The sequence below is a fragment of the Pygocentrus nattereri genome, chromosome 3 (genome assembly GCF_015220715.1).
Source record: "Pygocentrus nattereri isolate fPygNat1 chromosome 3, fPygNat1.pri, whole genome shotgun sequence".
In the NCBI taxonomy this organism is placed as follows: domain Eukaryota; kingdom Metazoa; phylum Chordata; class Actinopteri; order Characiformes; family Serrasalmidae; genus Pygocentrus; species Pygocentrus nattereri.
This window is the reverse complement of record NC_051213.1, coordinates 8648389-8663259: the sequence shown is the minus strand read 5'-3', so window position 1 is coordinate 8663259 and position 14871 is coordinate 8648389. Positions and strand designations below refer to the sequence as shown.

Sequence of the window (14871 nt, the reverse complement as noted above, 5' to 3'; positions counted from 1 at the left end):
TGGAGCGGTGGGCAGCCCTATCCACGGCGCCCGGGGAGCAGTTGGGGGTTAGGTGTCTTGCTCAAGGACACTTCAGTCATAGACTGTCGGCCCTGGGGATCGAACCGGCAACCTTCCGGTCACAGGGCCAGATCCCTAACCTCCAGCCCATGACTGCCCCCAAAATATGGAGCACTTCACGGATTTGCGCGTCATCCTTTCGCAGGGGCCATGCTAATCTTCTCTGTATGGATCCAATTTTAATATATGTGCTGCTGTAGCGAGCACAATGCAATACAGGCCAACAGTATGGAGGCAACACAAGCGAGGGATCAGAGAAGGACCACACGTCGACCGACTCACGACTCAAAACTTAAATGCCTCGACCACGAGCCCTGTGACTTGAAAATTTCAGCCTAAAGAAAAACCACAAACAAAACGGACTAAATTAGGACCGACGACTAGAGAGCAGCACTAACGGGGGGCGAAACTAATCCATTTCCTGCAGTGACTGAATTATATTTTGGTGACAAACTTAAATTATAATAAAAATTTATTGTCCTCCAAGAATAAAAACTAGCTACGTATTTTAGACGGAACTTTAGCAGGAATGGGGATAAACTTTGTCTGCTAACATCGCAGAAACGATAATGAAGTGACCCACTACTGTTTTTTCACAGCAGTTATTAATATTAAGAGCAACAGAAGAAATAATAAAATTGGAATTCCGCTTCTACACCTGTAACAAATCGTTGTAGCATAATTACTCACGACTAATTGTGCTAAACAGCCGGCTGTCACTTTCAGTGTAGCATTTTTTATTTATTTTGCATGTTATTTAAATAGGCAGCTGAATCTAATGTCAATTTTTGAATAAGATGTTATTTACTATTGAAACCCTGGCCAACAGGAAGGACTGGAGGTGTGCTAGTGCTTCATGTGTTCACCTACCCAAACAGCATGGGGTTCAGGTTTAACCTCATCAACTCCTTGGAAACCCCAAATCGCACTTTCATAACGTTCATATTTCATAAGCTCCATTCAGAAGCTGGGCGTCGTGTGAGGCTGTAGCTCTTCTCTCCAGTCTAATAGATGGTGATGTCATTTTAAACCCTTATAATAAAAGCTGAACTCTGTTTTTCTACTAAAAGTCGAGCCGTTTTTCCCCAAATCTGGGCTCTAAACTATAAACAGACGGCGTCTCTTCAGTGATCTGCTCTGGAAACATCACTTTTATAAAATAACACAAAGAGCGTCGAAGATTTTGGGCTTTCAGCAGTAAATTGTGAGCATGTGGTGATATGTGCAGATCATAAACACACGTTCTGTTCATTTGAGGGAAGTTTTTACAGATAATAAATATAAAAATAATTTTAAAATTAAAATTACATTTATCTTATGCAGTTACTTAATAATTTCCTGTACACTTTGGTCACGTAAATTCAGACGGACAAACCAAATATAACCTGGTCAATAAGAGGCCAATAAAAATTCTTCAGCTAATGTGGCTGTAAAGACATTGGAATCACAGACAGTCATAAAAATTCATGATCTTTCGTCCCAACAGTAAGCATGAGAATTTTACTTAAGACAATGGATAGAAATGTTTGTTTGCATTGAACAAAAATGGTTTGATGAAATGCCTGCAGCAACTTACTGACTGCTAATGAGTTTAGCCTCCACCTGATTCTCCCTTCAAACGCTCCTGAAGAAGCGATAAGCTCCAAGATGAATTAAAACAAAACAGTCGGTGTAAAAGCCTTATCAACAGAGTGCGAAGGCTCAGGGCAAACTAACGGGATAATCTGGAAAAGCTCATTTGTTTAAACTATGCCAGTCAATGTTTTGTGTTTGCTGTTGGCAAACTGCCTTCTCTGTAAAATTTTAAAACTTTTTATTTTAAAAAAAAAAAATAAATAAAAAAAAAAAAAAATCCCTGCTTGCTTCCACTCTTCCAGTTTTCCACCAGCTGTGTCTTTCTGAAAGAGAGGAAGTGCTTTCATTTCCAGCTTGGCTCTGCCTACATCATACCGATGCCACCTGAGGCTCTCGTCAGCAGGCCCTTATGACTGACGACCCTGCAAGGCCACTTAACATTCAAATGGGCTGCTTTTTCAATTAAAGCTCATTAGGCCATGCCTATTAAAAGCGATGGCTTTCGGGCACTCCGTTCATTACCCGCATGATCCAGCGTGATCAGCGAGCGTGTAGATGTTCTCTGCACATTTTAATGGAATCGCGAGGTGAGGTCGGGCGAGAGGGCCGGACGGAGCAGCACTTCAGATAGGAAGTGGCTGAAGGAAGTGACAGAGAGCACCCACACCAGTCAGCCTCACTCACTTCAGCATGAGTAAGCGCCGCCGGGCCCCGCCGACAGTGACCTGCACACAGAACTGCACACTTAAAGCAACACTGCACCCTGAAACAGGGTTTCCGACCAGAATGAACGGAAGTTAACAAGACAGAGCTGGTACTACATTTACATTTATGGCATTTGGCTGACGCTCTTATCCAGAGCGACTTACAGTTTGATCATATTACACAGGTAGGCGAAGGTGGTGTTAGGAGTCTTGCCCAAGGACTCTTATTGGGATAGTGTAGGGTGGTTACCCAGGTGGGGATTGAACCCCAGTCTACAGCATAGAAGGCAGAGGTGTTAACCACTACACTTTCCCAACTACGAAGGACACAGTACACTAAGCAGCTTCATATCGGATAACTGCGGAAATCTGATTATGATCGGATTATTGGGTGCGTTTACACGCACCTGATTATTCAAGAGGTCATGTAAACAGCACACTGATTCCTTAGGTCAGAGCAAGGTCTAGAAGTCCGATTTAAAATCGGATAAACGGAGCTGGATTTTGGCTCAGTAATCAGATTTCTCAGCTCGCGTGAACTCTTACTCTGATTTCTTTTGCATTTCTCAGTCGCATATGCGCGAAAACAAAACACGACCGAAAACGAGCAAGCAGTGTTGCCACGAGACGCAGAGAAACACTTCTGGAGCGAAGATGAAGCCAAATCCACGCTTGACGAAATGAAGGATTTAGATATTCATCGCCTAGCTGACGTATGTTTATATTTTCAGGTAAAGTGGTTCAATGTTAAAAAAAAAAAAAAAAAAAAAAAAAGCTGCTGCATAAAGTTTCAGGTTTATGTTATGTTTATGCCACACAAGTGAAATCTGATTACTGCCTGACTTACGTCGACCTGGAGTTTCCAGATTATCTCATTACTCAAGTGCATATAAATGCGTTGATCGAGTTACTAACAAAATAATGCAGCTACTCTGTACCTGCACTGTACACTTTATATACAGATCACTGTTTACATCTCTTTTTTTACCACTGGTACTTCTGCATTTACTGTACTGTACTGCAATTCACCAGCACATTTCTGTCTATATACCTGATACACTTGAATATCTGACTATGCACTAACTGTCTATACGTCCAATACACCTATAACACTTACCTATGCACATCTTGTTTACGTTCGACACCTGTGCCTACTGACTCTGCACATTTTGTCTGTCTCTTACTGTCTTTGTCTTTGCACTGTTTGCTATGCATCTTTTATTACTGCACTGGAAAAGCAGCCCGATAGTGTTTCATTACACTGTACTACCCTGTACTGTATAATGACAAAGTTGAATTGAATTGAAAATCTGATTTTCTGCAGTTATCAGATTATTAAATGCATGTAAACACACTGAGTAAGCCCTCAATTCATTTTCTGGCAAACAAAACTGAGAATAAGGTTAATAACTAACCTACTGATTATTTTATGTGTACATCAAGTGCCCCTAATAGCTGTGTAGTTACAAATTAACAACACATGGAACATCAGTAGCAACAGTAGGAATCATATCAAATATTTCTAGTTTATTCAGCAAATATAAATTATTATTTGATTAAATTGCTAATCAGATCATCATGTCTTTTGGGTCCTCTCACTTTGCCCCACTCACTTCGCCACCATCATTCAAAATTATTCACTTTTGTAGCTGCAATATAATAAGCTGTGCTTTTGTAATGTATTTTGCCATCGGGTTAAAGGAGAGTTAGATTTCTGTTTACAAAGCAAAAAAGGTCAAAAAAAGGTCAAAAAAAGGTCAGCACGTGGAGCAAATTATTTTTATATCACTTCTCATATCTCCATCGTGACGCTATAGTTTTACCAAAACATTGCATTTTATGTTCATGTCATTTAGTCCCATGTAGCCTTATTGAGCACTTTTCTCCTTTTCTCATTTTTCACAACGACTGTGTCTGCCCTTCCCTTCCACTCAGCCTCTTTTCCCTGGAATCCCTAGAATTATCCATAAAAATCAAATGTAACTGCCCCAATACACAGTCAGAAGAATGTATTGCAAATGTGGCTTCACTGAGAAAACCAGGATAGTTAGTAAACTCGCACAGCCGGTTAGATAACCTGGACAGCTTCCTAAAACTGTCCAGAAGGGACAAGAAACAACGGGTCAGTTTATCTGCACAGTCCACTTCTAATAAAACCGCAGAGGAAGGAAAAACAGCAGAAACTCAACAGAGAAAGAAACTGGTAAAAGAAGAAGTGCAATACATTTAGAAACAATGCCAAGACTGAGACTGCAGGGGCCGCATTCCAGAAGCATCCCATCTTAAAATCCGATGCATCAAGATAGGATTTTATACCAATTTGAATCATTACAGAAGCAAATTTTACCTTAATTTAGGAATCTTAGAGCATTTTCTCTCAGGTTAGGAAATCTCAACTTACTCGATCGAAGTCGACAATCAAGCGCCATGTCTGTTGCCTAGCAACCGTAGACGCACAGCTAAAACCGTTACCGATGTAAAAAGATCAAACAAAGCTAAACTGTTTCTCAGAGTCGTCGCTCCACAGCTTCGGTTTCATTTCCCAAACGTTTTAGCCGAGCGCACTAACGTTATTCCTCCTAATACACAGACACATATCCAGCTCTGTCTCCTCATTATTCACCACCGCCATGGCGATATCAAAGGTAATAAGAGATGGCGGAGATCGTGTCTGCGGCGTTTTACAAAAAATCCCTCAAGTCAAAGCACCGTTTTCAGTGTGGATAAATGCAGCGTCGTTACGCCAGTTATAGTGAACTGAGCTGCCCGACGCCTCACGAAACGATAGAAACAAAAAGATAGGACAGAATTTTCTATGGTCTGTCTAGTTAGGATGTTTATCTGGAGTTAACGGATAAGATTCTGAACTTAAGGACTGTTGTTCTGCAATAGCTTTGGTCCTAAATTCAGTCCTAACTGAAGTCGTCATGGTGACTAAACAGATAAAGTCAGATTCCAAACATGGGGAGTTTCTGTAATATGCAGTAAGCAGAGGACCTTCACACCAGGACTCACCTGAAAACAACTGAATTCCAAGCTGTGACGGTCTAAATGCACCTAAACGGTTAACAAAGACTGGACGTTCTGAGAAAGGATGCTGAGATTTATGAGATGGGATCCTGGCTTTTAGCACGCAGGCATCAGGGGACCACGCTGGAGAACAAGGATTAGGGAATGGATTTCTCTTCTGGAGAAAATGACCAGAGCAGGAACAACACCAGCCCTGCGGAAGACGATGTCCAGCTTTATTTCTGACCAACAAAACGCGAGCAAACGCAGCGCCGTTACGCCAGGTTTACACTTACCCGACAAGACGAGACAATGGAGCTTTAAAACATTGCTGAAAGCCTTGAATGCCATCACTAAGATCCAGCATCCACACCCTGAGTCAACAGAACAACGGCTTCACAAAGTCACTCAATAATTTAAGGATCTCGGTTATTTGGTTTCCATTGGCGTTTGGTTTTGGACAAGACTGCCAAAGTTCTAGCTGCTTCCGTTTTAACCTCCATCTCAACTGATTATGGAAATCACAAAAGCCCTTTCAAAAGTTTGTATTTTACAGGTTTGAATGCTCATTGATGATCAGAATGCATCCTACCCTTAACCCTCTACTGCCCGCATTAGGAGAGCAATTAAAAATATCCGATTCGGTTTTGACGTAATAAATTAAAAAACATTTTTTAATGATCGTGTGCACAGGGGTCCTTTTGGTCTATGCAGCTTTGAGGCAACCTTGTGCAAAAACAGGAAGAAATGGTACAGAGCCCTGCTCCACGAAATGGAGAAGTCTGCCTTGTGGCTGGCTCAATCTATCGCCCTTGCACAATGTTGCTTCTAAGCAACAAACATATTTCTGCAAATTCTAATAAGAAAGATTATGAATGTTAAAGAGCTTAAAAGTGTCCACTAAGAGATAGTGACCAAGTGTATGCCTTTTACTGACGCAAGCTCTGCCCTTTATTGTTAACCCCGCCATGGTCGTCATTAAATATGTATAATGCTATTGTCAAGTGAGGAAAATGGGTTTGTTGCCCTGAGGCAACACTGTGCAAAACAGGGTTAAAAACACTGGGCCACATTCACCATTATCTTAGGTTTTTTTTCCTTAAATCAGTTCTTAAACTGAAGAATCTGTGAAAACTGCGTACGTGGGTCTTCAGAAGAATGTTTGATGAATATGAATTCATTTTCCTTCTAACAACATTGTTCATTTCAGATATTCCTTAAACAGAACATTCCAGCTTCCAACTTATAACCGTTTCATGCACTCACCCCTTTTCACCATGGACGTCCCGAAGGGGCCGGGAAACAGATGTGCTGTAACGGAATATCAGATATGGAGACAGATGAGTCTGGCTGGGTTTCTGCTTATACAGATAGCAGCAATGATACAGACGTCAAAGATGTAAATCCTTGTTTATCCTTGTATTTTCCACAGTCAGTTTAATTTATCTCACGTCAGGGTTTCAAAAGCAGGGGGGAGTGAAAAGAGGAGCAACGCTCAGCCTTCAGTACCTTGGTATGACATTTTTCAGGTCATCTCGTCGGATGAGCGTGAGCTGAGCCTTGGGATGCACGGTCTCTGTGCTGCAGACTACAATCCACCCAAGAGGTCTTCTACTTTCCATTCAACACACAGCGCTTGCTTTTATTCTTTTTTTTGTAGGTCACAGTGATCAATTCACCTACCGTTCAGCAGGGACACCATATAATGCAGTACATAAGTAAATGGACTCCTGACCTTTTGTTAGGTCTCCTGTGTACGAACTGATGATGCAACGACACACAAGTGACGGATCAGCGGTTCACAGCCTGTAACACAACCCAGATGTAAATAGCCTCAAATTAAAGCGGACACTCTGCACTTAAACCTCATAGCTACAGCTTCATTATAAATTTAATATGTCAGAGCACAAAGCAGCACAACAACAACAACCGTGTCACTGTTCCACATAAATATGGACGGGTCTTTGTATTGACAGACATTGATAAACAGCAAAGTGCTCAGCAAAAGCAAAGCATTCGGGTCGAAACTGCTTACATGTTTTTAAATAAGAAAAATTTTTTACAAAATTTTAAAAAGATGCCTGCAAGCAATGGTTACACAAAAAACCCAACAATTTAATTGTTCCTAGCATTTAAGATTTTTAAAATTATATATTTATTTACTTTTTTTTAATGTTCTGATTATGCTACTATTGTCTTGTTATGGTATGGCCATCATACCATCATATGACAGGATGTTTTTCTAATCTCTTTTGCATCCATTATTATTATTATTATTATTATTATTATTATTATTATTATTACTGTAATTATCTCACTGCTAACATGTTGTAGCTCTTTTAGGGTGGATTTTCAGTTTTGATTTTCAGTTGAATGAACCAAAATAAAAAAAAAAAAAAAAAAAATTCTGGTTCCATTGACTTACATGAAAGGTAAACTATGTTTTTGTCTATGCGCACACACACACACACACACACACACACACAAACACACAGAGTATTAGTTGGTCTTGCATTTTCTGCTTCTCACGATCTGAATACTGAGCCAAACTGCTCACCCCAAGTTTGACTTGCAAATTTTTTTTTTAGTCCATTTCCTTTTTCAGTAACAGCCACACAGACTCATACAGCTCTTAGGAGACCCATTTTCTCAGCATCTTCTAATCCAAAACTTCAGTTTTGGAAATGCCTGTTCATTCATTTTCCTTTGACTTTCCTCTTCTTCATGTAAGTAGACCATCTTCAATCTAACTTTGAGTAATGTCTCTATTAACTTGCACTTAATGGCTTTTTTGGACAGGAAATTAGACAAATGAAGGGCAGTCTGTGATTTTTATATAACACTGTAGTTAAAGCCGTACATGGTTTAAAGAACATTGTAGAAATGGTTCAATATTGCACCAATTTTCACTTTTTTTCCCTATGAGTACAGCCCAACTGAACCCCAACAGCCAGACAACCCCTTACTTTATCAAGAATAACTCTACCAAAGCAAATCTGGTCACTTTTAAAACAATCACCCATTCATATTTCCATTTTGCCTCAGAATGCCAACCCTGAACCGCCTCCTTTAGCAGATCCACTACATTCATTCACAGATGTGTTCCATTAAACTTCACTCATTTTCCCTTTTCTGCCAGAGAAGCATTTTCATTTTCAACAACCTTGTTCTGCCCACTGGACTCTGGTTTGAATTACTACTCCATTACCCATTGAGTTTCTCCTCTCTGTCGCCCACCATTGGGCCGCTCATGCCCAGCTCGGGGCCCACCGAGTGCGCTTGCATCCACATTTACAGAGGAGAGTCCGCCTGTTTGGTACGCATGCCAACACGATGCCCGCACATTACCACAGAGCGCCGGGTGCAAACGGAGCAGAAAGTCACAAGCTTCACCAGCCCTTACAAATCACAGGAAAGAATGACATCAAACCAAATCAAACAAGCTGAGTCACACACAAGAGATAAACACAGCAAGATGAGGGCAGAGGTTCAGCCAAGAGATGCAATCTAAAGACTAACCGTCACGCAAATGAGGTTTGGGTAGGAAGTATGAATCAGATGAAAACTTTCAGGGTCGGGCCAAACTGTGAAGTTGCATAGTTCATCTAATCTTAAACTACATTCTCTTATCTTGCTTAAACTCATGACATCAAAAGAAAGTTTGTAACAGAATGCTGGTAGGAGACATCTGCCATCAGGAACATCTCAGCAACAGCAGAATACACAAAAGTATTCACAACATCCAGTGCACAACCCGTACGGCACATAAGCAACAACAATGAACAGTCATTTAACTTCTTTCCAGTTAAATCGGACAGTAAGCTCAAGTTATTCGTGTTTCTATATCTGAAAAAAGGCAGTAAATATATAAAATGACACAAAATCTAAAACATTTCAATATTTATTGTGTCCACTTTTAGCCTTTATTCCAGCTTCAATTCTCTTCAGGAGATCCACTTTCAGTTTCTCAAAGAATCTGCAGACACGCCTCCAAAGGTCAGTCTTAGAAGTTGGTCGATCATTTTCTGAAGTAATCAAACTCAATCAGTGATGTTGGGGTCTGGACTCTGGGGTGGTCAGTCAATTGAACAGCTTCTTTGTTTGATGTGTTCGTCTCCTTTTCTCTGAGGAGCTTCTTAACAGATACACATCCTTTCAGACCCACAGCGCCAAGTCGTCTTCACACAGTGGAAGGATGGACAGAAACACCTGTAGATGTTTTCAGATCTGAAGCAGCTTGATTTTCTCCTCTCTCTCAAAGATGAATGCTGTAAGTGCTGTTTATCTGCTGGGGGCAGTTTGGTGGTCTACTAGGTTTTGCATGGTTGTTAAGAGTCCCATTTTCTCTGTATTATTATTATTATTATTATTATTATATAAACACATTGCATTTTCTAAAACATGTGAATAACTTACACTCAATATCCATCTTAAGTAGAAATTTGTAGAGTAGAGTTTGATAAATTACTAGAGGCCACTCATTTTCTTTTAACACAAGCAGTTAACACAGTGTCCTGACCCATCTGTAGTAGCCCAGGTTCAAGCCCAGAATCTGTATCCGTACCCCTTTCATTCAAATACAGCTTTATGTGGCTTTTCAAGCAACACCTTCAGCAGACTGCACTGGACAGTTCTTGTGGGAGACCTACAGAAAAGTCAATGAGCAGCAAACTAACAAAAACAAAGGGTAAAAAGCTCTGGTTCCACTCAAGAGCTTCAACTGTAACAAGAATCAAGCGGTATGAACAACAGCGAGAGGCTACAATCACTGGGGCTCGACTCATTGGCTGAAACATGCAGTCACTGTTGATCTCCCCAGACATCTGCTATGGAACTTAGAAAGTGTATTCACCATGTAGAAAAATCCTGAATTTCATATTCAGGTTTATATGAACCCTGCATTTCACACCATAACAATAATGTTAATGAATTACTGAAAGTAATAAGCACATTCTGATGAGGCCCATTTTGTCCACTCACATAGCTACAACCAAATGCACTACTACTTCTCCTTCTCATATTATTATCCTCGAGATATACAGTACTGTGCCAAGGTTTTAGGCATCTAAGCAAATTTTTAAACAATTAACCTCAGCAGTGAGTTTGTCACAGTATACATTAGAATAAAGTCGTACTCATAATTCAAACAAACATACAAACAATAAAAAGGAACAAGAATTTCTTGGGTCCATATTTTTCCTTGACACCTTCACAGCCGTCACAGAGACTCGTTAATATCATCAATGACATCATGAGCTCAATTTACTGAGCACTGATTGGTCAAACCAGGAGCTGCTTTTTAACTACATATAATACTGGGCTTCCTCGAGGAGAGGAATATATATATAAAAACAAAAATAGTGCCTAAGACTTTTGCACAGTACTGTAGTTTTGCTTAACCCCAACTACATGTACGCATACAAGACTATATATAATATATATGAGAGTCGTGAGTGTCTGGGCGCCATTTCATAACTTTAGAATTATTTTCTAGTCCAGCTCTTAGAAAGCGCTCTAAAATGGATTGAAGGGGAATTCATTATTGCTATAATACCGAGGCCCTCACAATGGCCCCTTCACTGCGGCTTCACCTTAGAGTTGTACGAGGCCGGGACTGTAGTTGCCAAGGTTATCGACTAAGGGAGTCAATAATGTGTAATCACAAAAACAGCCATCCAGAGCTGAGCTACCTCAGTCCAGCAGCCGTGTGCACAATGAGAGACGGAAACAAATCCCTCTGCCTTTCCCGCACGCAGAAAAAGGAGAAGCGAGTCGTTTAGACCCTTATTCGTCACTTCGGGATTTAAACGAAGATGTCATCAGTATTCTCGTCTTGATCCTGGAGTGACAGCCTCACTTTTCTTTTTTCTGCTTGTTTGTTCCATCATATGCCCTAATGATAGTCTCTCTCTGGGTTTTCTGTGTGGTTTTCTTACCAGCAGCTATTAATACAGCATCTTGGCTTTTGCTCTATTATAGAGTTAATGTGCAAATACAGCCAGAAGTGACCAAGTGCTTCTGGCAAATAAGGGCGCATTGTGCGAGCCAGGCCAAACAAAGGCTTCAGACAAAGTAGACACAATGTTTGCCTTGCGTTCGGAACAAGTTTGCTAGAAGACCCCAGCCAGCCGCTGCAAACCGATACGGTGGACGGCGAAGTTTACAGTTGATGGCAAAAGTTCACAGAATGCTTACTAACCACATGGATGAGAATGTGCCTTCATTAGTGAGGTTATTAATAGGTTTCCTTCCTTGCTGTTGTAGAGATAAAGCCATCTGTTTCGGGAAGACTGCACAATATGGGACATTGTCTTCTCCGTGTCAGATGCAGAACATTAGAGTTAGAAAAGCACTACAATTGTGGTTTGGTGCAGAATTTGACGGGTCAGGATTAATACGTCCATTTAATGTCAATTTCGCAGTCTTTCTGACCTGTATGGAGATGCATAAAGGCCCAGACAGGACACTTTACCTCAGTCCTCCTTCTCTGCACGCACCCAGTCCTGATACAGAGATAATTTACGCAGAAGAGTCCGGTTACGTTGCTCCGTCTGCCAGAACTGAGCCAAGAAATGAGAGACTCCTGCACTTTAGAAAGGACCCGAGACGATGCGTCTAGTCCACAAGTCTGGATCCCAGTAACTTAAACAAAGGAGTTACGTCTTCTCTTATGAACGGATGAAATAAACCTTCTTCAGTCATACGATATTACACATTTTTGGCAAAAAAAAGAGAACGTTAGGCTGCAAGTGCAACAATTTGCAGCCCTGGAGTCGTTACGCTGTTTCGTCTGTCAGGATTGAGCCAAGAAATGAGAGACTTCAGCAGCTTCTGTACTTCAGAAAAGGACCTGAGACAAAGCCTCTGGTCTCTCTAGCCAAGGGAGCTTTTTCTGCACTTATGAACAAACAACATAAACCTCCTTTAGTTATGTTACACATACGCAAAAGAAAAGGAGAACAACAGCACGTAAGCCTCCAGTCCACCAGCCTCAATCACAGTGGCTCAGGCAAGAGAGCCTCTTCTACACTTAAGAACAGACTAAATAAATCTGTTTTACTTATTTTAGAAATACTCAAAAAAAAAGAAAGAGACAAGAACACAACGTACGCGCTACGCTTTGCAGTCCGGGGGTCCTACTGCGTTGTCCCATCTTGTCCGCCAATCTCAATCACAGTGACTTAACCAAGGAAGCTTCTTCAGTACTCATGAACAGACGAATAACGCCATCATTTTAGAAATACTCAAGAAGAAAAAGACAAGAATAGAATGAAAGTGCTACACTTTGCAGTCCGGGAGTCCCATTACATTGTTCTGTCTGAAATGAATGATTAAATCAGAGACAAGAAACGAGAGACTCCAGCAACTCCTGCACTTCGAGAAGATCTGAGACGAAGCATCTGGTACACAAGCCTGGATCGCAGTGAACCAACTAAGGTAGCTTCGTGTGCATTTATGACCAGACCAAACGAAACTCCTTTAATCACGTTATTACACATATTCAAACAAGAAAAGATAAGGAGGGCATGAAAGGCACTACATTCTGCCATCCTGGACATCCAGGACTGAGCCAAAGAACGAGAAACTCCTGCACTTCAGAAAAGGACCTGAGACAAAGCCTGTTGTCCATGAGTCTTGAGTACTGTGACTTAAGCACAGAAGCTACTTCTACACTCACGATCAGAGCGAATAAAACTCCTTTAGATCACGTTCAAAAGGAGAAAGACACGCACTACATTTTGCAGTCCTGGACTCCAGTTACGTCGTTCCGTCTGTCGGGACGGAGCCAAGAAGTGAGAAACTCCTGCACTTCAGAAAAGGACCTGAAACAAAGCCTCTAGTCCATGAGTCTTGATTACTGTGACTTAACCAAGGGAGCTATGCCTGCGCTTAGGAGAAAACGGCAAAACCTTCAGTCATGAAGAAAAGGCCAAGAACAGCATGGATGCCAATCTAGATCACAGCGAACCAACCAAGGAAACTTCTTCTGCACTTACGTTCAGCCCAAATAACACTATCACACACACTGGAAATAAAAGACAAGGGCAGCATGTAAGTGTCACATTTTGCAGCCAAGGAGTCCTGTTTGCTCCGTCTGTCAGGACTGAGCCAAGAAATTAGAGACTTCCGCAACTCCTGCACTTCAGACAGGACCTGAGAAGAAGCCTGTAGTCCTCAAGTCTAAATCAAAGTGACTTAACTAAAAGGTGCTTTCTCTACATTTAGGAGCAGAGAAGATAAACCTCCTTCAGTTACACTGTACTGCACATGCTGGAAGAACACAGATAAGGACGGGTGATAATTCTGCAGTCCTCAGTGCTTTAAAAGAGCCTGGTTAAACCATTTAAACCACGGAGGACAAGAGCCAGACTAACACAGCCAAACTAAGGCTGGTAAACTCACACCTCCGGAAAGCAACACGAGCATGGCATGTAAACAGAGGAGAAAAGGGTCAGAACAAAGGGGAAAGATAAAAAACGGAACAGGGCAAGAAGAACAACGAAGACGGACCGACTACCAACCTGAGAGACTTTCTTCTTCACTCAGTCTTCAAGTAATGTTTCTTCTGGTGTCATTTTTTGCGCTGCTGAGCTGAAATCTTCAAAACAAGCAGCAAAAAGAACCGCGGCTTTGGATATTACGGACACATATGGAGGAAAAAAGGAAAGGAAAGGGGGAATATCTGGCTTTACGGAGCTCACATCTCCCCCAGCCTGTAAACTCGAGTCATCTCTCTCTCCATCATGAAGGGGGGGAGAGAGAGAGAGAGAGAGAGAGAGAACAGAGAGAGAGAGAGACAGAAAGAGAGACAGAAACAGAGAAAGAACAGAGAGAGACAGAGAGAACCCAGAGAGAGACGGAGAGAACAGACAGAGAGAGAGAGAGAGAGAGAGAGAGAGAGAGAAGCCCGGTCTGGCTGACTGAAGGAGGGAGCTAGCCGCCTAGCCTGGGCGATAAACACGACATACACGGGGACGCAGCCCTTTAACTCCTCCCGCTCCTGCTAGTCCGAGCCGGTAGAGCTGTGCAGGGCAGCCCTGTGCGCCGGTGTGGCCGCTCTCATGCCGCCTGGATGCGCCGTGTGCTGGATAAGCGGGTGTGTGTGTGGCCTCGTCTCGGCGCTCCGCCGCTCTTCTTCACTCCGCGACTCTCCTCTCCCACACCGCACCATTTGAATTTACGACTCGCTAGCCCGCTTTACGTTATTGGTTCCTAGGCAATCGTTCCCGCGTTGCCATGGCTACGTCGGAGCGCTGGTAGCTCCGCCCATCGGACGCTCTTTCAGTCTGGTGGTCTCGCTGTTTGTTGTTGTTTCTCAACAAAATATGCTCTCAGTTTTAACTACTGCGAGTTCACCATAGAGACATGAACCTGTGGAGATAAACAGTTTCTACTCCAAGCTGGGTCAGTTACGTTCTTTCAGCTGAGCCTCATGCAGGTACTGGAGCAGTGGTTCCCAATGCTGGTCCTGGAGGACCCCCTGCCCTGAGGGTATTTCATAAAGAAGGGTTCCTCAGTTAGC

At 42.0% G+C, this 14871-nt stretch overlaps 1 protein-coding gene and 1 non-coding gene across 4 annotated transcripts in view; both read right to left on the bottom strand.

Moving 5' to 3' along the window:
* The window catches only part of dipk2ab (divergent protein kinase domain 2Ab), a 71829-nt gene extending 57300 nt beyond the window's left edge, over positions 1 to 14529 (bottom strand). Inside the window, exons 1-2 of one of the 3 annotated variants that reach the window (XM_017705238.2) lie at positions 14318 to 14529; positions 13871 to 13947 (exon numbers count right to left, since the gene is read on the bottom strand). The gene's annotated coding sequence lies outside the window, so the exon portion shown is untranslated. Of the gene's footprint in view, positions 1 to 13870 lie in introns of all 3 variants that reach the window. The other 2 variants (XM_017705228.2, XM_017705246.2) reach the window with 2 other exon arrangements.
* On the bottom strand, positions 161 to 267 carry LOC119263139. Its single transcript, XR_005130146.1, has one exon. It is a non-coding gene; the product is annotated as a U6 spliceosomal RNA (small nuclear RNA).
* Positions 14530 to 14871: the final 342 nt, after the last annotated feature.